The sequence below is a fragment of the Oryctolagus cuniculus genome, chromosome 16 (genome assembly GCF_964237555.1).
Source record: "Oryctolagus cuniculus chromosome 16, mOryCun1.1, whole genome shotgun sequence".
Taxonomy (NCBI): domain Eukaryota; kingdom Metazoa; phylum Chordata; class Mammalia; order Lagomorpha; family Leporidae; genus Oryctolagus; species Oryctolagus cuniculus.
Window position 1 is genome coordinate 63,622,783 of NC_091447.1, and position 21,955 is coordinate 63,644,737.

General features: G+C 55.9%; 1 protein-coding gene across 7 annotated transcripts in view; it reads left to right on the forward strand.

The window, feature by feature from the left end:
• The first annotated feature begins 6,861 nt into the window (after positions 1-6,861).
• LOC100338792 (olfactory receptor 7A17) overlaps positions 6,862-21,955 on the forward strand; it is a 72,356-nt gene continuing 57,262 nt past the window's right edge. For 5 of the 7 annotated variants that reach the window (XM_070058910.1, XM_070058907.1, XM_070058911.1 and 2 more), the window contains exons 1-6: positions 7,998-8,122; positions 10,644-10,728; positions 11,117-11,204; positions 12,240-12,460; positions 15,402-15,963; positions 17,320-17,471. The gene's annotated coding sequence lies outside the window, so the exon portion shown is untranslated. Of the gene's footprint in view, positions 8,123-10,643; positions 10,729-11,116; positions 11,205-12,239; positions 12,461-15,401; positions 15,964-17,319; positions 17,472-21,955 lie in introns of all 7 variants that reach the window. The other 2 variants (XM_070058906.1, XM_070058913.1) reach the window with 2 other exon arrangements.

A 21,955-nucleotide genomic window follows, 5' to 3' on the forward strand; every position in this document is an offset into this window, starting at 1 on the left:
ACCAGCCACTGTGGCTTCTCTCGTTTTTCTTGCAACTGAAGCACTTTGACCCCTGAGAATATGGAACGTGCCCTGGGCCTCCACTTGTTCTTCATAAGCGTGGCTTGTTCTGTTCACAAAAGCCATGGAGTGTTTTGAGAGGCAGAAGGAGTGGCAGTGCACCCTGGGGCTGAGGAAGGCATTGGGAGATGCCTGTAGTGGGAGTGGTGTGTGTACAATGGGAGGAGCCTGTGGTGGGAGTGGCATGTGTGGTGGGAGAAGACTGTGGTGGGAGTGGTGTATTATGGTGGAAGAAGCCTGTGTTAGGAGTGGTGTGACAGTAGAATCATAGAATGGCAGATGTCCTAAACAGCACTCTGGCCTCAGAATCAGCCCTTAAGGCATTCGGATATGGCCGAAGAGCCCATGAGAGTATTTTAAGCATGGAAAGCCAAGACACTCTGGCAAAAACAAACAAACAAACAAACAAAAAACAAAACAAAAAAACTTAAATGAAAGATCTATGCGAGTGAGATCCCAGTGGAAAGAACGGGCCATCAAAGAAGGAGGTATCTTTCTCTGAAGGGAGGAGAGAACTTCCACTTTGACTATGACCTTGTCTAAATGAGATCTGAGTCAGCAAACTCAAAAGGCTTCCATAGCCTTGGCAACTCATGACAAGAGCCTAGGGTGATTACTGATGGCATAAACAAGAGTGTCAGTTGTCAAGTCAACAACAGGAGTTACTGTGCACTTACTCCCCATGACTTTAATGTGTTGTACAATGTAAATTAAGGCTATAACTAGTAATCAAACAGTATACTTTGTGTTTCTGTGTGGGTGCAAACTGTTGAAATCTTTACTTAATATATAGTAAATTGATCTGTATATAATTGAAAATGGCCAGTGCTGTGGTTCACTAGGTTAATCCTCTGCCTTGCATTGCCGGCATACCGGGTTTGAGTCCCGGTCGGGGCACCGGATTCTGTCCCAGTTGCCCCTCTTCCAGGCCAGCTCTCTGCTGTGGCCAGGGAGTGCAGTGGAAGATGGCCCAAGTGCTTGGGCCCTGCACCCCATGGGAGAACAGGATAAGTGCCTGGCTCCTGCCATCGGATCAACGGGGTGCGCCAGCCACAGTGCGCCTGCCGCGGCGGCCATTGGAGGGTGAACCAATGGCAAAGGAAGACCTTTCTGTCTCTCTCTCTCACTGTCCACTCTGCCTGTCAAAAAAAAAAAAAAAGGAAAGAAAAAAGAAAATGAATCTTGATGTGAATGGAATAGGAGAGGGAGCGGGAGATGGGAGGGTTGCAGATGGGAGGGAAGTTATGGGGGGAAAAAGCCACTGTAATCCAAGAGCTGTACTTTGGAAATGTATATTTATTAAATAAAAGTTAAAAAAAAAGGAGTGGTATATGTGCAGTGGGAGTAGCCTATGGTAGGAGTGGTGATTATAGTGGGAGGCACCTATGATGGGAGTGTTGTGTGTGGTGGGAGAGCCTGTGGTGGAAGTGGTATGCACAGTGGGAATTCACTTCTCGGATTTCTCGGTTTATAGTTTTCATCGGGTTTGGAAGACGTTCAGCCAGGATTTCCTCCAATAGCATTTTCCTGTTGCCACCTCTTTCCTCCTTTTCTCTGGGACTTGGCCGAGCAAGAGATGTCTCTGATGTGATGTCACACGTGGCTGAGTGCTGTTGGTCTTTGTCCTGGGCTTGCTCCCTCTCCTCTTCCCTCCCTCCCCATCTGGGACTAATGTGAAAAAGGAAACGTATGCAAGACTGTGGGTTACGTTTTAGAATAAAGTTGTTTTCAGCGTATCAGATTAAGTGAACGATGCTGCAGTTGTCTAGATACATGAAGAGTAATTTCTCGTGGCCAGCACTGTGGCATAGCGTTTAAAACCTCCACCAGCAGTGCCAGCATCCCCTGTGGGCACCTGTTCCTGTCCCAGCTGCTCCTCTTCCATCCAGCTCCCTGCTATGCCTCGGAAAGCAGTGGAAGATGGCCCAAGTGCTTGGACCCCTGCACCCATGTGGGAGACCCGAAAGAAGCTGCTGGCTCCATTTGGAGAGTGAACCAATGGATGGAAGATCGTGTGTGTGTGTGTTTCCCTCTCTGTTACTCTGCCTTTCAAATAAATAAAATCTTTGAAGGACAAAGTATTTCGTGTATGACTATACTGTGTTTCTGTTGAACAGGGCTGGTCTGGGATCCATCATCCTATCACTCATGACGGTTGCGTCAGCAGAGAATGAGAGTTCTGGAAGCCGAGTGGCTCTTGACACCTGCTGTTGAGCCTTTTTGGGGTGAGTGAGCAGCCTTGGTTTTAGGACTAAGGAGCAATCCTTCTGGGGTATCCTGGATGGCCCGATTTGCCCTTGTGGCTGCGTCTTTCCCCATGGGATCTCTGGGAGTATTTCTGTGTGTGTTCCCACAGGGTCCTGTTGGCCTGGCTGTGTGGCACAGCTTGTGGGTCTCTTCCTGTGCAGCACTGCCCCCAGCACCCTGGGGTCTTGGCTCCCTGCCCTGGTTCTGTTCCACGCTGTCATCTGAAGACCCCCCCCCCCCCCCAAATTGGGGCACAGTCCCTCAGCAGCAGTGCAGAATAGTTGTTTGTGCGGTGGTCACAATGACGTGCAGAGGCCACCCACTGTGGCCCTGGGGTGAGCCACTGTTGCCAGTTTACTCTCTGCCTTCTGCTCTGGTTTATTTAAAATTTATTTATTTATTTATTTAAAGATTGATTTATTTGTTTATTTGAAAGAGTTACAGAGAGGGAGGGAGAGACAGAGAGACAGATCTTCCATCCTCTGGTTCACTCCGCAGGTGGCCGCAATAGCCAGATGCATTCTGCCTTTGGGATGGACGAGCTGGGAAACACTGCCTGTGTCATTTGTACACACACACACACACGCCACAGTCTTCCAAGTCTCCCAACAGGACTTTCACAGCAGTGACCCTCCTCCTTCCCCCCAGTGGGTGCCTGTGCTCAGGCAGGGGTGACAGAGAGAGGGCTGTCCCGGGCGAGGGCAGTGTGCAGGCCCCAAGCTGCAAGGTGGTATCAGCAGGTGCGGTTTTCAGTCTTGGGGCGCCCCTGGGGACTTTGGGAGACCTCACCTGTGGCATGACTCCAAAGGCAGAGCGCTGAGCCAGAGGGCACCTTGGGTGGCTCTGGGCTTACCTGGCTTGGGACACTGCTCACCAGAGAGAGAGAGAGGGGAGGCCTGGGGCTGGGGGCTCTGCCTCACACCTCTGCAAGTGCTGTCACAGGACTCAGCGCTCAGTCACCCCATGAGATGTTTAGAGGGGGTGGCTGGTCTGTGCAGAGTTTGTGTGCTTGGCCCCCCGGGCTCCCTTGGCCACAGCAGTGAGCCAGGTGTGGTCCCCTTGTCCCTGACAAGGGCTGGACCCAGCCTGGCAAATAAATCACCAGGGGTTTCAGCAGCCGGTGTTGAGGGCACCTCCTCTGCCTCTTGCTTACTCGGTGTTCACAGAAGCTTCACGCGTGTCTGTCTCATTTGTCCACAGACTGGGGGGGGCACTCTGGGCTTCCCCTCCGGGAGACCCTGTACCCCGAGGTCATCTTGCTGCTGGGTGCTCCAGGTGAGTCGCACGAGCACCTGTGGTGCTGGATGCCCCCAGATAGAAATGGCGCGGGTTCCCTGCGTCCTGGGAGCCGCCCTAGTAAATCTACAGCTCATGGGAAGGAACTGGGTCCAGGGCCAGTCCGTCAGAAGCACCTGGTAAAACCACCTGGGGGCAGTGCCAGGTGTGGGAACAGGGCCCCTCTTGGGTCACGCATTTCCAGGCAGGCCGGAACAACCCTCTGTTGAGCCTGCAGGTGGCTTAGCTGCGTCTGCACTGTGACTTGGGGTGCACCTGTACAGTGGGGGGAGGGGGCTTGTGGGCCCTGCTGGCTGTGTGGCCGGGTCAGTGCCCACTTGCCCAGGGGGACTCGCTGCCAGGGCGACCGTTGGGAAAGGTCTCCTCCTTCCAGATCCCCCGTGTGCTGCTCTGATGCCTAGGAGCCATCTCCGATTCCCGTGAGCTAGGGTTTTGCAGTGTCTCCTCCGTCCTGTCGCTGCCCAGGGACACGAGGCAATGCCTGCAGTGAGTTTCAGTTGTCAAGTGGGGTGGTGGTTCTAGATACCCTGCCCCATGTCCTGCTGTGCTGAGGCTGAGAAATCCTCCCCACACCCCACCCCCGCCACCCAGCACCTTCACGCGGGTTTGGTGAAGCTTTGCATTTGTTAGTCCATTTTTTTTAAGGAATTATTTTTTATTTATTTGGAAGTCAGAGTTACACAGAGGAGAAGCAGAAAGAGAGAGAGAGAGGTCTTCCATTCCACTGGTTCACTCCCCAGGAGACCGCAACTGTCAGGGCTGAGCTGATCAGGAGCCAGGAGCTTCTGCCAGGTCTCCCACATGGGTGCAGGGGCCCAAGAACTTGGGACATCTTCTACTGCTTTCCCAGGCTACAGCAGAGAGCTGGATTGGAAGTGGAGCAGCCAGGACTCATACCAGTGCCCATATGGGATGCCGGCACTGCAGGCAGAGGCTTAACCAACTACACCACAGCACTGTCCCCAAGACAGAGGGTAAAAGCTCTCATAGAATAGGGAAAGCCTGGGAACTGATCTTCAGCAGTCGGCACCACCCTCTTCCTGGCCTCTGATTCTGAGGACACGTGTAAGCCCTGAACCTCCCAAAGTTCCTTCCTCTGTTGGCCGTGGCCCTGTCCACTTTCCACGGTTGGGTTTCCTTTGCCTTTAGGAACACATGGAGCATTGCCGTCTGTCACCTCCTCATTGGGTTTCCACTCCCTGCTTCTCTGCGGGCTGGAACCTCACAAGGGTCTGCATCTGCGCCCTGGACTGGGCGCCTGCACGTTCAAGACATAGAAGCCCCCTTTCCTGAGGGCTGTTGGGTGGCTTGGAGTCCCCGGGACCCTTTCCCAGGCTTTGTCCGGCTGCACCCAGAGCCCTCTTTGCTCTTTGCTCTTAGGCACAGGCAGAGCCTGAGGGCCTGGCCAGATGCCCCTCGGGGATGGGACGCGGGTCATGAGCCGAGTGTGAGCTCCTGGCTTGTCATAGCCAGCTTATGCCTTCTCACAGGCTGGGGACAGGCTGGAGGAGTTTGACTGAGACACGGGAGGGAGTGCAGTTCCTGGCTTTCTTTTCTGCCTCTCTGCTGGGTCCCCTTTGTGACCTTGGCCATGGCCGGAACCTGCCCCAGGCCTGTGCTGGGCATTTTCTTGTTGCTTATGACGGGAGGTCCACGCCAGTCTGGTCCCTGGTTTTGCAGCCGAAGCTCACCATGCTGTGAATGCGTCAGGTCTGACTGTGGGGTGTGGCTTGTGCAAAGGGCTCTGGGTGTTTGCCACCCCTGCCCTGGAGACCTCCCTTACCCCCCTGCCCACTCCCACTCTGTCACCCAGGCCTCCAAGCTCGGATACTTTTCATCCAGCACAGCTCACAGAGCACTTGGCGTCCTGAGCCCAGAGGCCTCAGGGCTGACCAGCTCCTATCCCACAGGGAAAGTGTGAAGAGGGAGCTACCCCTTGATAACAGAGGTCCCTGCAGGCTGAGTGCGGGATCTCCTGGTCCTCACTGTTGGCGGTACAGTGCCCGTTTGTAAACCCTGATGTCCGGGTGGTGCTGTTGGGAGATGCTTGTGCCCTGGGCAGGCAGGGCTGTGCTGGGGAGGGGTGAGCCCAGCACTGGAGGGCGCCTGGCTGAGAGGCCTCAGCCACAGTGTGGGGCACCAGGCGTGCCCTCCACTCCTTCCACGTGCTCACCTGTGCACCCTGCCGTAGGTGTGGATCCTTCTTCAGGCAGAGTTCACAAGCCCCATGCTTTCGATTGCATTATCCTTGGAACCATGTTGTTTTAACCATATGGTACCAAGCCAGGCATGGGGGCAATGGGGGGCAGGTTCTGGGTAGCTGGGAATGAGAGAGCACTCCTGAAGTGCCAGGGAGCCAGTGAGAGGACACCCCGCTCCCTGGGATAGGGGTGGGGGCTGGGCAGTGGGCTGCAGTGCTGGAGTGGATAAGAGCCCTCGGAGAGGTTCCCAATGGATGCCAGTAGAGAGGGCAGCAAAACTGTTCAGCCTGTGAAGGAAGGATCACGGAGCTATGGCCACAGGGAGCAGAAGAGGAGTTCGTTACAAGGGATGAGGAAGGAGCCCACACCCCCGGGAGATAAGGTGGTGGGGGGAGCTGCAGCCACAGTGCTGGCCCCCGATGCTGCCACCTGCTCGCTCCCATGGCTGGTCCCCAGGCTTCCCCCAGGCCAGCAGCCCAGCTACTGGGAAGGCCGGACAGTGGGACATGGCCTGCGGTCCCATGGGACTCAGAAAGCAGGACAGAAGTGCCCTCCCCAGAGCCTGCCTATGACACGGCCGTGAGTCCTGGGTACTCAGCACGCGGGCGCTGGGTACCCTGTGCACAGCCTGGCAGGATGGAACCAGGCCTGAGCCCAGATCCTCGTGGCCGGCTCGGGCTCCACCTTGGGGCCCCATCAGGTGTTGTCAGATGGGTCATGGATGGTCCAGACAGCAGAAGGTGGTGACTGTGGCCCTGGTCTCCCTTGGAGATGCTGTGACTTGGTGAACCCTACAGTGGCCACATGGGACATTTGACGGCCCTGGCCAGGACTGTGTCCATCTCCCCCAGCCCACCCTACTGCTCAGGATGGAAGCAAAGAATTCATCAGACCCAGTGCCTGCCTTTTCTTAAAAAAAATCCATTTTGATACAGTTTCACAAGGCATAAAATCAACCACTGACTTTTTTTTTAAATTTATTTATTTGAAAGGCAGAGTTACAGCGAGGAAGAGAGAGAGAGAGAGAGAGAGAGAGAGAGAGAGAGATAGATAGATAGATAGATAGATATATCTTCCATCTACTGGTTCATTCCCCAAATGGCCACAATGGCCGGAGCTGTGCTGATCTGAAGCCAGGAGTCAGGAGCTTCTTCCAGGTCCTCCACATGAGTACTGGGGCCCAAGCATTTGGACCATCTTCCACTGCTTTCCTAGGCCATAGCAGAGAGCTGGATCACAAGTGGAACAGCCGGGACTCGAACCAGCGGTCATATGGGATGCCAGCACTGCAGGTGGTGGCTCCACCTGCTACACCACAGTGCCGGCCCCTGACCACTCTTTTACATCCATTGCCATTTGGTGCCTTCACAGTGCTGTGCAGCCACCACCTCTTTCAAGTTCCAGAACATTCTGCCCTAAAAGGAAGCCCCAAGCCCATTGGCATTCATCCCCCCCACCCCTGCCCCTGCAACCCTTGCGAGTTCCTGGCACTCATCATCCCCGTCCTCTACCTGTGGACTTGTGCTGCCCTGGGCCCTGTGCACCAGTGGGCTCACGGAACAGGTGCCCTTCTGTGTCTCACATCTGCTGAGCACATGTTTGAGATTCATCCGTGTGGATGCCACGTACCCTGTGTGGCCAAGGCCACTCCCCAGAGTGCTGGCAGCAAAAAGGAAGGCCTGGGCTCAGGCCCAAAACTACAAGGGGGCTGGCACTGTGGCGTAGTGGGTAAAGCCGCCACCTGTGGTGCCAGCATCCCATATGGGCACTGGTTCAAGTCCTGGCCTCTCCACTTCCGATCCAGCTCTTTGCTGTGGCCTGGGAAAGCAGTAGAAGATGGCCCAAGTGCTTGGGTCCCTGCACCCATGTGAGAGACCCAGAAGCTCCTGGCTCCTGGCTTTAGGTTGGTGCAGTTCTGGCCATTGTGGCCAACTGGGGAGTGAACCAACGAATTTAAGATCTCTCTCTCTCTCTCTCTCTTTCTCTGTGTGTGTGTGTGTGTGTAACTCTGACTTTCAAATAACTAAATAACTCTCAAAAAAAAAACCCAAAAAAAACCCAGAGCTGTGAACCAGATTCAGGAGGGACTTGGGAGATCCATCCCACAGCCCCTCCCCCACACCCACCCAGCCAGGTCAGAGCCATTCCCTTCCCCCCACCACCGTGGTGGCGTTGCCATGGTTGCCAGGTCCTGTGCTCTGTGAGGCACCTTGGGTTCTCTATGACCCCACAGGGCCCCTCCTCACTTCTCAAGTCAGCATTCGCTGAGTGAGAAGCCTTTGGTTGGACTTTGCCATCCAGATCTGATTGCAGTTGCGGTGAGTTAGGGATTCTGGTACCCAGGGGTGGGGGGAGCCTGTGGGGAGCTGATGCTGAGCTGAAGGGCTGTTTCTTGGGGGGGGGGTGGAAGATGGGAGGGCAGGGCTGCCCCAGGCGGTAGGGTGGGGGTGGCAAGAGTGGCCGAGGGGTGGACAGGCACCACTAGCATGCCTCCGGTTGGGACGCCCATGATGTGTGCCTTAGGGTGCCCATCCTGATGCCATGTTACAAGGGTGGTGGACAGTGAGGGAGGAGGCTGTCATTGCAGCAGGTGGGAATGGATAGCAGGTGGCTGAGGCCCCTCCCAGGAGTTGGTAGAGGCCAGGATGCGTTTGGTGGGGCCAGGCAGGGCCCCCAAACTCGAGCAGCAGTGACACACCTGTGAAGGTAGCTGACCAGGTGCTGGCCCCTCCCACTGAGACAGGACAGAGCCCTCCCCCATCTTCCCAACCAGGAAGATGAAAACCAGGGTCCAAAATGGGGTACGGATGTGACTGGGGACACTGGGCCCCAGCCCCATAGCGACCATTCTCTGAGACGGCCCTAGAATCCCAGAATTGGGATTCCAAGAGCTTCATGGCAAGTACTCAACAGGATGAGCCCACTGGGGCCCGTGGGGTGCCAGGGCGGCATCCAGGGCAGAGGCCAGGTGGCCAGGGAGCCTGCCAGAGCAGGCCCCTGACCAGGCAGGGGGAGGGGCTGGAGGCCCCCAGCCCAGGATGCAGGGTGACATCAGTAAGAAGGGTTCTGAGCCCAAAGAACCATGCAGTGCACACATGTGTGCCTGTGTACTGTGATGGTGTGTAGTGTGTATGTGTATGTGTATGCTGTGTGCATGTGGGGTGTGGTGTGTGTATAATGGGGAAGTGGTATGTGTGTGATGGAGGTGTGGGTATATGTGGTAGCTCTGTGTGTAGTGAATGTGTTGTGTGTGTGTGAAGATGTGTCTGGTACATGGGTGGGGTGTGTGGTGTGTGTGTATGGGATACATACATATGTAGATATGTGTAGGTGTGTCTGCTGTGTGGTGTATGTGTGTGGAATCTTGTGTGTGGTGTGTATGTATGGTGTGTGTGGTGTGTGTATGGTATATGGTATGTGATATGTGTATGGTGTGGTGTGTGGTGTACGGTGTGTAGTGTATTGTGGTATATAATGTGTATGGTGTGTGTATAGTGTGTGTGTGGTGTGTATGGTGTGTGTGTATGGTGTGTGATATGCATGGTGTGTGTGTGGTGTGTATGGTGTGTGTGTGGTATATGGTGTGTATGGTGTGTGTATATGCTCTGTGTGTATGTGATGTATGGTGTGTATGTGGTGTATACTGTGTGGAGTGTGTGAAGTGTATGGTGTGTGTATGTGGTGTATGACATGTATAGTGCGTATGGTGTGTGTGTGGTATATGGTGTATATAGTGTGTATGGTTTGTGATGTGTATTTGTGTGGTGTGTATGGTGTGTGTGGTATATGGTGTGTATAGTTGTATGGTGTGTAGTGTGTGTGTGTGGTATGTGTGGTGTGTATGTGTTGTATGGCATGTATAGTGTGTATATTGTGTGTATAGTGTGTAAGGTGTGTGATGTATATGGTGTTTGGTATCTGGTGTGCGTGTGGTATATGGTGTGTATAGTGTATATGGTATGTGTGTATGCTGTGTGGTATGTATGGTGTGTATTGCGTGTGTATGGTGTGTGGTGTATATAATGTGTGCGTATGGTGTGTATAGTGTGGTGTGTGTGTATGCTGTGTGGAGTATATGATGTGTGATGTGTGGTGTGTATGTGGTGTGTATGGTGTGCTGCATAATGTGTATAGTGTATGTGATGTGTATGGTGTGTGGTGTATGGTGTGTGTGTGGTCTATGGTGTGTGTGTAGTGTGTATGGGGTGTATGCTATATGGTGTCTATAGTGTGTGTGGTACATATGGTGTGTGTGTATATTGTGTGTGTGTGGTAAGTATGGTGTGTGTGTGGTGTGTATAGTGTGTGTGGTGTGTATGGTGTGTGTGTTGTGTGTATAGTGTGTGTGGTGGGTATGGTGTGTGTGTTGTATGTGTGATGTGTGTGGTGTGTATGGTGTGTGATGTTTGGCATGTGCGTGGTGCATATGGTGTATATATGGTGTGTATGGTCTGTATAGTGTGTATGGTGTGTTTGTGATGTATATGGTGTCTGATGTGAGGTGTGTCTGGTGTGTGGTGGGTATGGTGTGTGATGTGTATGGTGTGTGTGTGTGGTGTACATGGTGTGTGGTGTGTATGGTATGTGTCTGGTGTGTCTGGTGTGTCTGGTGTGTGGTGTGTGTGCGCACGCTGAGGTGGGGATGGATGGACAGACAGCTCCCTGGATGCCCTCACACATCCTCTGCAGCCTCTGTCCCCAGCCCCGCGGCACAGAGGAAATGGCCCAGAACGGCCACCTTGTCCTCCGGGGAGAAGGCTGTGCCAGGGCCTGGAACCCGGCAGCCCCAAGCCCCTCTGTTGGGTCCTACTTCTAACTGTGCCCCTTCCACCCCACCAGGAAGCAGAATCTCATTTGAGAGAGAGAAGCCAGGGCCACGTTTGGTCGTCCCTGGCTCTCCTCATTCTTGGGGACATCCCAGGTGGTAAGAACTAGACAGGCGCGTGTTGCATTCTCTGTGGCTGTCTCACCATTCCTGGGGCTGGGTGCTGCCTCAACAAAAGAAGCTTCCTTCATTCATTCCTCCTTCGCTCTCACCTGCTGGGCTCTGGGGCTGCACCTGCTGTGACCTGACCTCCCCCTCTGCCACCTCAACACCACCACACAGGGCAGGGCAGGGCTGGGGGAGGAGGAGGGAAGTGGAGGGACATCCAGATATCACAGTGGGCAGAAATGACATTGAGAAAATGGGACCCCACCACCACCAGGGATGCTGGGTGGCTGAGCCGTGCACTCCCCTTGCTGCCCTGTAGGTGGCAGTCGAGCCGCACCCAGGCTAATTCACCACCTGCTGTGCTCTCCCCCTCCTCCAGGTCTCCCTTTTCCACTTTCTGAAGGATCCACGCCACCAATCCCATGACACCTGACTGAAGAACCCGTGAGGAGAGGGCATCAGGCCAGGTGCCTTCTGCATCCCCATGCACCTCCCTCCCACCCGCCCGCGGGGTCCCCGCACTCTGCAGCTGACCTGCAGTGGCCCCCGGGGACCAACGCTGATGGCGCTGGCTGCGCTTGGGCTGTTAACACTGGTTGCTTTTTGCTTTTAGTTTGCACTCCATTTAAGTGCAACTATGTGTGATGTTTCCCGCACTCGCTCAGTGACGCTTGGATGCTTGGATCCGGCCACTTTTCAGATTGGGTGGAGTAAAACCTTGGGGTGATTCTTTGCAGGAGAGCTTGTGGAGATACCGTTCACACACCCCTTTTTTGAAAGATTTTATTTATTTGAGAGGCAGAGTTACAGACAGAGAGGTGTTCCATCCACTGGTTCACTCCCCAGATGGCTGCAATGGCTGGAGCTGGGCTGATCTAAAGCCAGGAGCCAGGAGCTTCTTCTGGGTCTCCCACGTGGGTGCAGGGGCGCAAGCACTTGGGCCATCTTCCACTGCTTTCCCAGGCACATTAGCAGGGAGCTGGATCAGGAGAGGAGCAACCAGTGCCCATATGGGATGCTGGCCCAGCAGGTGGAGGCTTAGCCCACTACACCACAGACCCGGCCAGACACACCCCTCTTAAACTGAATGATCCTGTGGCTGGGGGTCTGTCTCTGGCCCACAGCCACCTGGGACCCCCTGTAGAACCTCTATTGTGTTGTTGCTGTTTTAGATCTGACGTCAGTGGCTGGATTTAACACATCCATGCACTGTCTGTCTTGGGTTTTTCTTCCAAGGACTCTGATTTTTCCAAGTCCTCCTAGGTCACAATGTCACCTTTGGGTCACCCTTGGAACTTACTTGAGACCCAAAGCCACACTTCTTCAGAAACTTTTACGGGAAGATCCCATCCCATTTTTCTTGGTCTCCCTCTCAGTCACGCCCTGCCCTGGGAGTGCCAACAGGTGCAGGTGTCCAATGGCAGGTGGGTGGCACAGCCCCACCCCCTTACCACCTAACTCAGCCAGCAGCCTCATACACCCCCTGCTTCTCTGCCTTGCAGATGGCCCCGTGTAACTGTTGTTCCAATCAAGTCTCCCAGAACTTTGGCCTGGGGACAAGGAGAAGCCCCCTCCCCAACGGCTGGCCCGGGTGAACGGCTGGTTGCTGCCCCTGTACTGGTCCCAGGTGGTGGCCTGGCTCATCTTCCTGCTCATAACCACCTCCTGCTTTGGTGTTTTCATCCATTTTCTGCCCGAGAACTGGAGGCTTGTGGCTTACTGTGTATCCTTTTCATGGGGGAGGGCTGTGTCTGAGGTGGGGGTGGGGAGGGGAGGCGGGGCTTCTGGCCCCCTAGCTAGAAAAGTCTGCAGCCTACTGTGTAAAGGCTCTTGTCACAGAGAACCATCCAGGGTCCAACACCTCCCTGTGGGCTGCATCCAGCCCACTGGGACACGTGCTTGGGGAAATGCCAGGATGTGCCAGTAATTGACAAGGAGTTCTGGGCACGGCAGGCCTACGTCCTGGTCCACACGTCAGATCAAAGGCTGTTTGGGGCTCCCTGGGTGGATCCTGCCTCCCCCACACTGCATGGTCCCTCACAGGTCTGAGAGAGAATCAGAGTGTGCCCGTGGGGTGCAAGAGCTCCTCCCCTAGGCCAGCAGGAACTTACACACACACACACAGGTGGCACACAGACAAGTGGTGTGCATTCTCATAGGTGGTACACACACACACACACACTGTGCCCAGCTTGCCTTGCATCCAGTTACATCCAGCTACCGCCTAGTGGTGTCTCTTCAGGGACCTGGGGAGCTCAGTCTTGGAATCTTGAGCCACCCTGTGCAATTTCAATTGCCCTGCACCCAGGTATAAGAGGGAAAAGAGAGAGAGAGAGAGAGAGAGAGAGAGAGAGAATGAATGAATGCTTTCATCCATTGGTTCACTCCCCAAATGGCCAGGAGCTTCTTCTGGGTCTCCTATGCAGGTGCAGGGGCCCGAAGTACTTGGGCCATCTTCCACTGCTTTCCCAGGCCACAGCAGGGAGCTGGATGGGAAGTGGAGCAGCTCGGACTTGAACCTGCGCCCCTATGGGAAGCTGGTGCTGCAGGTGGAGGCTCAGCCTACTGTGCCACAGCGCCGGCCCCAATTCCCCCTTTTTCATAAGGACACAGTGGTGAAGGTCAGGCCCACCCCCCGCCCCACAGTGAGCACAACTCCATCCTCTGCAAAGAGACCCTCTTTGGGTGTGGAGGTGGAGGGGGCTGGCCAGGCCCGCCTGATTGAGCGCTGTTTTCCATGTGACTTTGGGCTCGCTTGTGCCATGCAACCGGGTAGCTTGTGTGGAAGGCACTGGAATCGGTGTCGCTTACTTAAATCCATGCTGCCCCCCTTCCGCTGCCCAGTGGGACCCTGGTGGGGGCTGGCACTGAGCAAACAGTCACAGAATCTGCCTGCCAGGGGCTGTCTCTCCTTCTCTGCCTGTTGGAATGGCAAAGGGCCTGTGGCTGAAGCCTCTCCCCGTACAGGAAATGGTGTCCTGTCTGCCCCCCACTCACCCACACTCACATCTCTCCGCCTACCCCAGGCTCAGCAGGCCTACCCAGGACTAGGACAGGACTATCCAAGGCATTTTGGGGGCAAAGTGGAAAGCAGACTTGGGGGTCACCAGCCTTGCTCCTTGGGGTGTCATGGGGTCCCACGGGAATGGTGTGGGTGCACACAGTGCCTGGAATCTCAGAGGCCCTCATGTTTCCTGAGTGGGCTCCTCCTGGCCACAGCACCACAGGCAGCCTTGGAAGGAGGTGCAGGTGCAGAGTATGGGTCTGGCAGGTGCCCAGGGCGGCAGCTTGTACACGAGCAGAGAGGGGTGAGGATGTGCAGCCTGTCCCAGCAGAGGGCCTGGGGCCTCCTTCCTTGGCCTAGGTATCTCCAAGGGAAGGATATCACACCTGGGCCATTTCTGTGCGCCCTCAACCCTCATGTAGTGTGTGCCCCAGCAACTATACAGACAGCCCCAATGCAGCCGTGTTCCCTCCCCCACCCCCGTGCAGCCTGCATGGAGAACATGATGTCATGTTCTTGGCAGTGACATCAGCATCACCAGCCGTGACAGCGAGTCCTGCACTCTTCTCTGCTGTCCCACACTCACCCACAGCAGGGGAAGTTGGTGGTGACAGAGGCCTTGCCCCCAGGACTATGGAGTCTGAGCAGCCCCAGAAGGGTCTCAGAACTTGTCCCCACCTCCTCACACAGCACTGGGGACTCTGGACCAGTCTTCCCATCCCTCATGTGAGTCCCAAGGCTGCTGCTGGCCCTCAGTCCCCTCCCCACCCACATTTCCCCTTTGCTCATGGCTGTGCTGAGCCTGGCATTTGTATCACTCTCCCTGGCCCCCTCAGGGTGCTCTCTGTGCTCCTGGTCCCGGCTCATGCTGGGGGAGGAGAGGCCAGCAGGGCTCATCATGCCCTGGGCAGGGGGCACCTGTGTTCTGAGTTTGGGTCAGAACTGGCTTCTCTTTCCTGCTTGTCACTCAGCACTCTGTATTTTTTTTTCTCTTCTTTCTAGATTTATTTATTTGAAAGAGTTAGAGAGTGACAGGGAGAGGGAGAGGAGAGGGAGAGGGAGAGAGAGAGGTCTTCCATCCACCGGTACACTCCCCAACTGGCTGCAATGGCCGGAGCTGGGCTGGGCAGGAGCTAGGAGCTGCTTCTGTGTCCCCCATTCAGGTGCAGGAGGTCAAGCACTTGGGCCATCTTCTGCTGCTTTCCCAGACACCATAGCAGGGAACTGGATCACAAGTGGAGCAGCTGGGACTGGAACCAGCATCCATATCAGATACTGGCATCACAGGCAGCGGCTTAACCCGTGGCACCACAGATGTCAGCCCCAATAAGGCACATTGTCAACAGCACCCACCCTGCCCCCTGCCACATGAGGAAAGCCTAGGGGTGCCGCCCCCCAGGGTCGCTGTGGTGGGTCAGGCTCAGCCAGAGGGTGGGGTGTGCTCTGGGTGGTAGTTGAAGAACCAGCAAGGGCCTCCATGGGGGCCATCCTACCTTGGTCCCTGTGGGCAACTGAGCCCTGCAGCAGGTTGGGGAGCAGCCCTAGCCAGGGAAGGGGGAGAAGGGAGGTGTAGGTGGGCACAGGTGACAGGGGGCCTGAGGGGACACCTTGCACCATGCAGGCCAGGCCTGTCCGCATTGCTTCTTAACATCTTCCCCAGGTGGCTGGCGGGATCTTCCTGTTGGTGTTCTTCACCTCCCTGGCCACAGCCTCCACAAACCTGGCTGAGACCAGAGAATGGGGCTGTGTTAGGGACACGGGTGATGCCCTTTGTAGCACAAGATCCACCTGGATCTTCCCAATGGCTCTGCCAGCCTGGCACAGCCAGGCCCCGAGCTCTCTCTGGTACCAACCGGGCAGGTCCTCCCAGGCACCAAGCTGTGCCAACCAGATCATTTGAACCTAGGATTGTACCCTGGAGCTCCCAGCACTGCCTCCCTCTGGGGTCCAGGGTGCTGGGTCAGCTGTTTCCCAGCCGGTGGTCTCTTGAGCTGGGATGTGTTCACCTGAGCTTGTCCCATGGAGAGATGCTGGAGCAGAAATGGACCCTGTTACTCTTTTCAGGGTACCCGAGTCTCTGGACCTCGTCTGAGGACCACTGCCCCTTGTCTACACTGCAGCCCTGTGTCTACACCTCTGCCCTGTGTCCACACTGCTCTCAGCAACTATCTGGCTATCTGGCACCACCAGGGCTGCTAGGGGGCTGCGGTGCCAGGCATCAGGTGTGGGAGAGGGGTCTTCCCTGCCCCCTCAATCCCCTCCACAGTCAGCCCTGGGATGCTCAAGTTGTGCTGGTCCCTGGTGGGCACGGGCAGGGTGGGGGTGGGAGTGGGGCTGCCTGGAGGAGTCAGCCATCTAGGAAAGGGGCTAGATGAGGGCTGGGTACACCTGAGCTGAGCAGGTCCAGGAGCCCCAACCGTGAGCACCACTGTCTGCATCGAGCAAGGGGGAAAGATGTGCCCATGTCCCAACCCCAGGGCCTGTGGCAACCCTCCTGATGCCAACCGAGGGTCCCTGCAGATGTGACTGAAGGTGGGTGGTCATGTGGGCCCAGGCCCAGTGGCAGCTGTTCTATGAGACACAGGGGAGAGAGAGGCACCAACCCAGAGGGGAAGCCAATGTGCCACAAGCCTAGGGGAACCCACAACCCCCAGGAGTCTAAAGAGGCAGGAAGGAACCAGGGCCAGGGCTCCCAGAGGGAGCACGGCTCTCCCGCCAGGCTGCAGACATGGGGGTGGACAGTGCTAAGGCTCCCCCATGGTGCCTAGTTGGCACGGTGGCTGTAGGATACAGGCCTCAGAGCCCCTCCCTTCCTGGTCCTTGTAAGACCTCTCTCCCCAAGGCCATGGCAGAGCAGAGAGCAGCATCCACTCCTGCTGTGTGTGCGCAATTGCCTGGCTTTGCTGTTCCAGAAGATTCCACGGGAAGTGGTGGAGGGTGCTTCTCCACCAAAGTGTGTGTCAGGCTGCAGAGGGCTACCAGGTCACTGCTAGAGGGGACCTTTGTGGCTCGGCTGCCTCCCAGAACAGCCCAGTGTACCACGCAGGCCATGCTGCCCAGGGCCATGTGTGCCAGGTGTCCCTTAGGACAGCTGAGTGAGCAAGCGAGCACCTCGCCCCTTGGAGCTCAGTCCCACCATGCTCCACCTCCCAGAAGCCCACCCGTGATGTTCTCAGCATGGGTTTTCCAGAATGCCATGCAGCTTTGAGTGTAGGTGACCCTGGGGTCGCAGAGGACAGGGTCCTAAGAGTGAGCAAGGTGGGACCGTAACCATCCCATTCTTTTTGGAGGATGGCTGGGTGTAGCATTGCGAGGATCAGGGGTGTGTGTGTCAGTAGCAGGGAGGAGGGAGGAGACCTGGGGACCTGGCCTCACCTTCCAGAGCCAGCGTGGGGTTATCACACCAGCCAGGCGGGGCAGGGGGCTGGGGGGCGCCCAGGGCACTCCAGTAAGGCAGAGCACACACCTGGGCATCCCTCGGGCCAGGGAGGGGGGAGGTTGCTTCACTCTGCCATACCCGGAGCAAAGTTCCTCCCCTTGGCCTCACCTGGCCGCCTGTGTCTCCCTTGTTCTGGCAGAGGTCGGAGAGGACACCTGGCTGCTTTTCCTGCTCGTGTTCACCGTGCAGGCAAACACTGCTGTGCTCGTGTCCCTTGGAGTGGACGTGCTGCTGCTCAGCTTTGTCATCATGCTGGTGCTGGGCAGCTGATTTTCTGTCACATCTGCCTGAGTACGTACCCCCCCCCACCCCCCACCCTGGTCTGAGCACTGCCCACCACCCCAGCATGCTCAGCTTGGCGCCCCAGGCAGGTGGCTTCCTGATCAACCTGGGCCAGACACGAGCTCGTAGCACAACTCTAGGATCTGTTGGCAAGAGCAGAGCACAAGGAGCACAGTGGGGGAGGCTCCACTCGGAAAAGCACCACCCCAGAGGTGCTGTCCCCCTTGCAAGCTCCCTCATCCCTCAGCCAGAGGGGGTGCAGGAAGCCAGGAGAGTGGGCTTCCCTCATTCTGCTTGGTCTCCAGTACAGCTCCCAGCCTGCACCTGTGCCAGCAACATCTGGCACAGAATCGATGCCCTCTGCTGAGAAAGACCCCGTTTGTCAACCCCGGGTCACCCACACACCACATCACCACAAAGCCCTTTGCAAGTGCACTGCACACTTGCTCCTTGCTTTGGGTTCACTTTGGGTCTTGCCTTGAGGCTGGCACTGGTATTTTCCTGGAAAGTAAAATGAAGCACTCTGGTCTGAGTCTTGCGGGGTGCCATACCGAACCCTAAAGTTCCGTGGACTCAGCCAGAATTCCCTGGCCCCTTCTCTACAGCCAGACCCTAGAGAATGGGGGATGAAGGTCCATGTGCTGCACCTTTAAAGCCTTCTTCCACTGCTGCCACTGTCAGGGTTGCTTTTAAATGCTTTCTAAAGCTGTCCAGAAGCTTCTGATATGAAGTGTATCCTGGTTTTCCTGGTGTGAGGTCTCTGCTTTCATGCCCAGTAGACACTTCTCCATCCCCCCCTTACCCAGGGCTCCCTCATGTCCAGTCTCACACCCATACCATGAACCACGTATATGATGTGATATACAGCACACTATGAACCACACATGTGACATGACACAGCACAGCATAAACCATGTGGGTGACATGACAGCAAGAATCACACATGTGACATGACACAGCATGAACCATGCATATGAAGTAACACAGCACAGCATAAACCACACATGTGACATGATACAAAGCTCACCATGAACCATGCATGTAACCTGACACACCAGGAAGCATGCATGACAGCACATGAACCATGCATGTGGCATACACAGCATAGCATGAACCACGTTTGTGACATGAGAGCATGAGCCACACATGTGACATGACACAGCACACCAAGAAGCACGCATGACAGCACATCATGAACCATGTATGTGATGTGATACACAGCACAGCATGAACTATGCATGTGACATGACACAGCACATGACACACAGTACAGCATAAACCATGCAGATGGCATGACAGCATGAACCACACTGATATGAAACAGCATGAACCACATGTGACATGAAGCACAACACAGCATGAACCACACATGTGACATGACAGCACACCATAGACCATGCACATGGAACAACACACATAACAGGAACCACATATATGTCATGGCACACACACGCAGCAAAGGAATAGGGCTTTTTTGCTTAGTACTGCACAGTTGGTCCCTGCCATTTTTCCTTCAGATTGCAATGATGGAGTGCCGGCCCCAAGCGGGGTGGAGGGATAGATGCTGGATGGAAACAGCGTGTGCAGGTGGCACTTACTTGGCCAGGTGGGCTGGCAAAGCACAGCTGTGAGGCATGGGGACTGTGGAAGAGGGGTGGGGATCCCAAGGGAGGAGGTGGTCAGCTTGGTGGGCACGACTGCCTCCAAGTGGAACAGCTGTGGATGTCCACTGCTGTGTGCTGGTTGCTAGGAGCTTACTGCTGCCCACGCATGCCCGTGTTTAGAGGGGAGCACGGAGATTTGGGAGGGCACAGCCCATACACGATGGGGCAGCCACACTGAAGCCAGTGTGCCCATGCCAGCACCCTTGTTTCTCCAGCATCCTGGTCACACAGCACAGGAGGCCCAGCAGGGTCCCGTGGCTTCCTACTGTTATTGCACATGAGCCCAGGGATACCACCCACGGCACAGCCGAGGCTTTTGTTTCCACAGATCCAAGCCACAAATACAGTTCCAAGGTTGGCCCTGGACATGGGCCATGCACTGCCTCCATGCCAGTATGGTATCCACAGTCAGCATTTGTGGACAGAACCCCTGCCCCCCCCCCCCCCCGAGGCTGTGTTTTGTTTTAAGGGTTGCCGGTGTCAGGTGCAGCTCAAGGAGCGTCCACCACTCCCTTTTCCATCTCTGCCAGGGCTCGCCCTGAAATTGGAGGACCAGGGACAGGTCCATGCCTTCAGCCTTTGTCAGGGTCAGAGAAATGGGGATGCACCCTGTGGCCAACACCCTGGGCCTGGCATCCTTCGCCAGCTGATAGTATGAGAGCACTTTGAGGTATTCCTGGAGAAATGGAATTAAAAGACAAGGTGTCTTCGGGTGCAAAAAAAAAAAAAATTTGAAACCCACATGTATGTGGAGTCTCAGAAAAGCTCATGAAAATGTGAATTATGGGGGGAAAAAAAGCAACACCTGTTGGGCGTCCAAAATACTTAGCACCAAAAACTCAGCTCATCTTTTAGTTCCATTCTTCTGTGAAGTTTCCACTGTGCCCTTGAACTCACAAGCAGCTTCTTGGGCCAAAACCTCAGGAAAGGGTGTGAGTCAAGCAGGGGTGTGGTGCCATGGGCCCTGCCCTGGATCCCCGAGACTGAGTGGAGACACCATAGCATGAGAGGCCAAGAGTCCCCAGAGCACTTAGGCTGGGATCTCATTCATTAGCGCCCCAGGGCCGTGCCTTCCAGCTCCCTGCCCGGCCACTACTCTGTGATTTGAGTTGAGGGTTGGGAGGAGGGGGGTATACAATGTGCCCCTGCTGGCTTGGTTTCCACCCCCCCACACCACCACCAGCAGGAGCCGCTGCTCTTGAAAGACAAGGTAGCACCACCAGCAAACCTGCTGTGGTCGTTTGGAGTTTGTTGGAGTTCAGGGATGTCCCAAGTCCCTCTTTCCCTCCCCACCCCCAGAGAAGTGGTAAGCACATGGCCAGGGGGACAGGGCTGCAGAGGAGTGAGTGCCAGACAGACACAGGCACCAGCCACAGCCTGGGAGGCGTCCACCAGGGGCAGGCGTGGACACGTGATGTTTATGTAGCAAGCTGGCAGTGAGATCAGGGGATCCTGGCCACTGGGGGTTGAAAGGCAGGCAGAGGCCTCCAGGAGGGTGGAAGTCGGGGTGGGAAGGGGAGAGGGACCTCCCTGCATCCTGCCCCACACCAAGGGGCAGGAGCATGAGTCAGGCTGAGCTGGGGATATTTGGACACCACCTGGAGTGGATCTCCATGAAGTTGTTAGGGTCCAGTGGTCCCAATGTGCAGGCGAGCTGGGCCCTCTGCCCAGACCCCCTGTGACAGGGCTTCCACGGAGGCTTTGGTGGGGACCGTGGTCCACAAGGAGGCTGAGGGATCAACCATGAGCGGCTGCTATGAAGCTGCTGGCAGGTGCATGGGCAGCAGGACAAAGCCTCTGTCTTGGTGAGTGGTGGGCTGCAGTGTCCTCACTCCATTCCTCACCTTGAGGGCTGTCTGTGGAGCAGCTAGCAGGATAGGTGTCTGGCTTCAGCAGAGTGAGCCAGCAGGAAGCACAAAGAGAGGCAGTCAGTCTCCTGCATCCCCCCGGCACGGAGGCACCACCTGATGCCACTTTTGTGTCCCATTACATAGAGGCAGTTGGCCACAGAGGCACGAAGCACCCAGGCTGTGATCTGAAGCTGGCAGAGAAGCCCTGGTGTGCCTCCAGCTTGTCCAGGCCCAGAGGAGCTCCCCCCATCCTCACCCCCACCCAAGAGAGATGGGAGGGAAGTAGAAGGGGAGAGGTGCTGTGTGAGGGTGGAGAACTGGTGGCTCACTCAGATGGCCCGAGTGGACACCCTGGCCCTGGCCCTGATTGGATTAGAGGACACGGCAGGGGGGGTGTGGGGACATGGAGGTGACATCTGTTGGGCACAGGCGCTGGTAGAGAGGTAGAAAGGTTGTGAGCATCCTCCATGCTGTATGTATGCTGTCAGCTTACAATGTTTTACGGGAAACGCGCACTACCCAAGCAGGTTTACCAGGAGGCGCTGTGCCCATGGCTCTGATAGCCTCTGGAGAAGCCCAGGCAAAAACAAGAGTGTTAGATTACAAACAAGTACAGGTGGACCTGTTCCTACCATCGCTCAGGTTCTTGGTGCAAGAAGACTGATTGTAGTCAGTCAGACAGCTCAGAACCAGGAGCTGCTCTCAAGGGAATGGAAGGGCTGGGCGTCTCACTCCCCCCACCCTCTGCCATCTGCTCCTGGGGCTGTTAGTGGCCATCTAGTGCAGTAATCCATACCAACCATCCGCTCCCATGCATGGTGGCTGTCAGGAAAAAACAGAGACATGGAAAGTGTGGTGCGCACACTTGGGCAGCCAGCGTCTCCACTGCAGGAGGTTCTGCCATAGCGCCTCAGGTCTGCAGAGGGCTCAGGACAGGCTGCCACTGACCCCTTCCCCCTCCCCCCACCATAGGAAGACC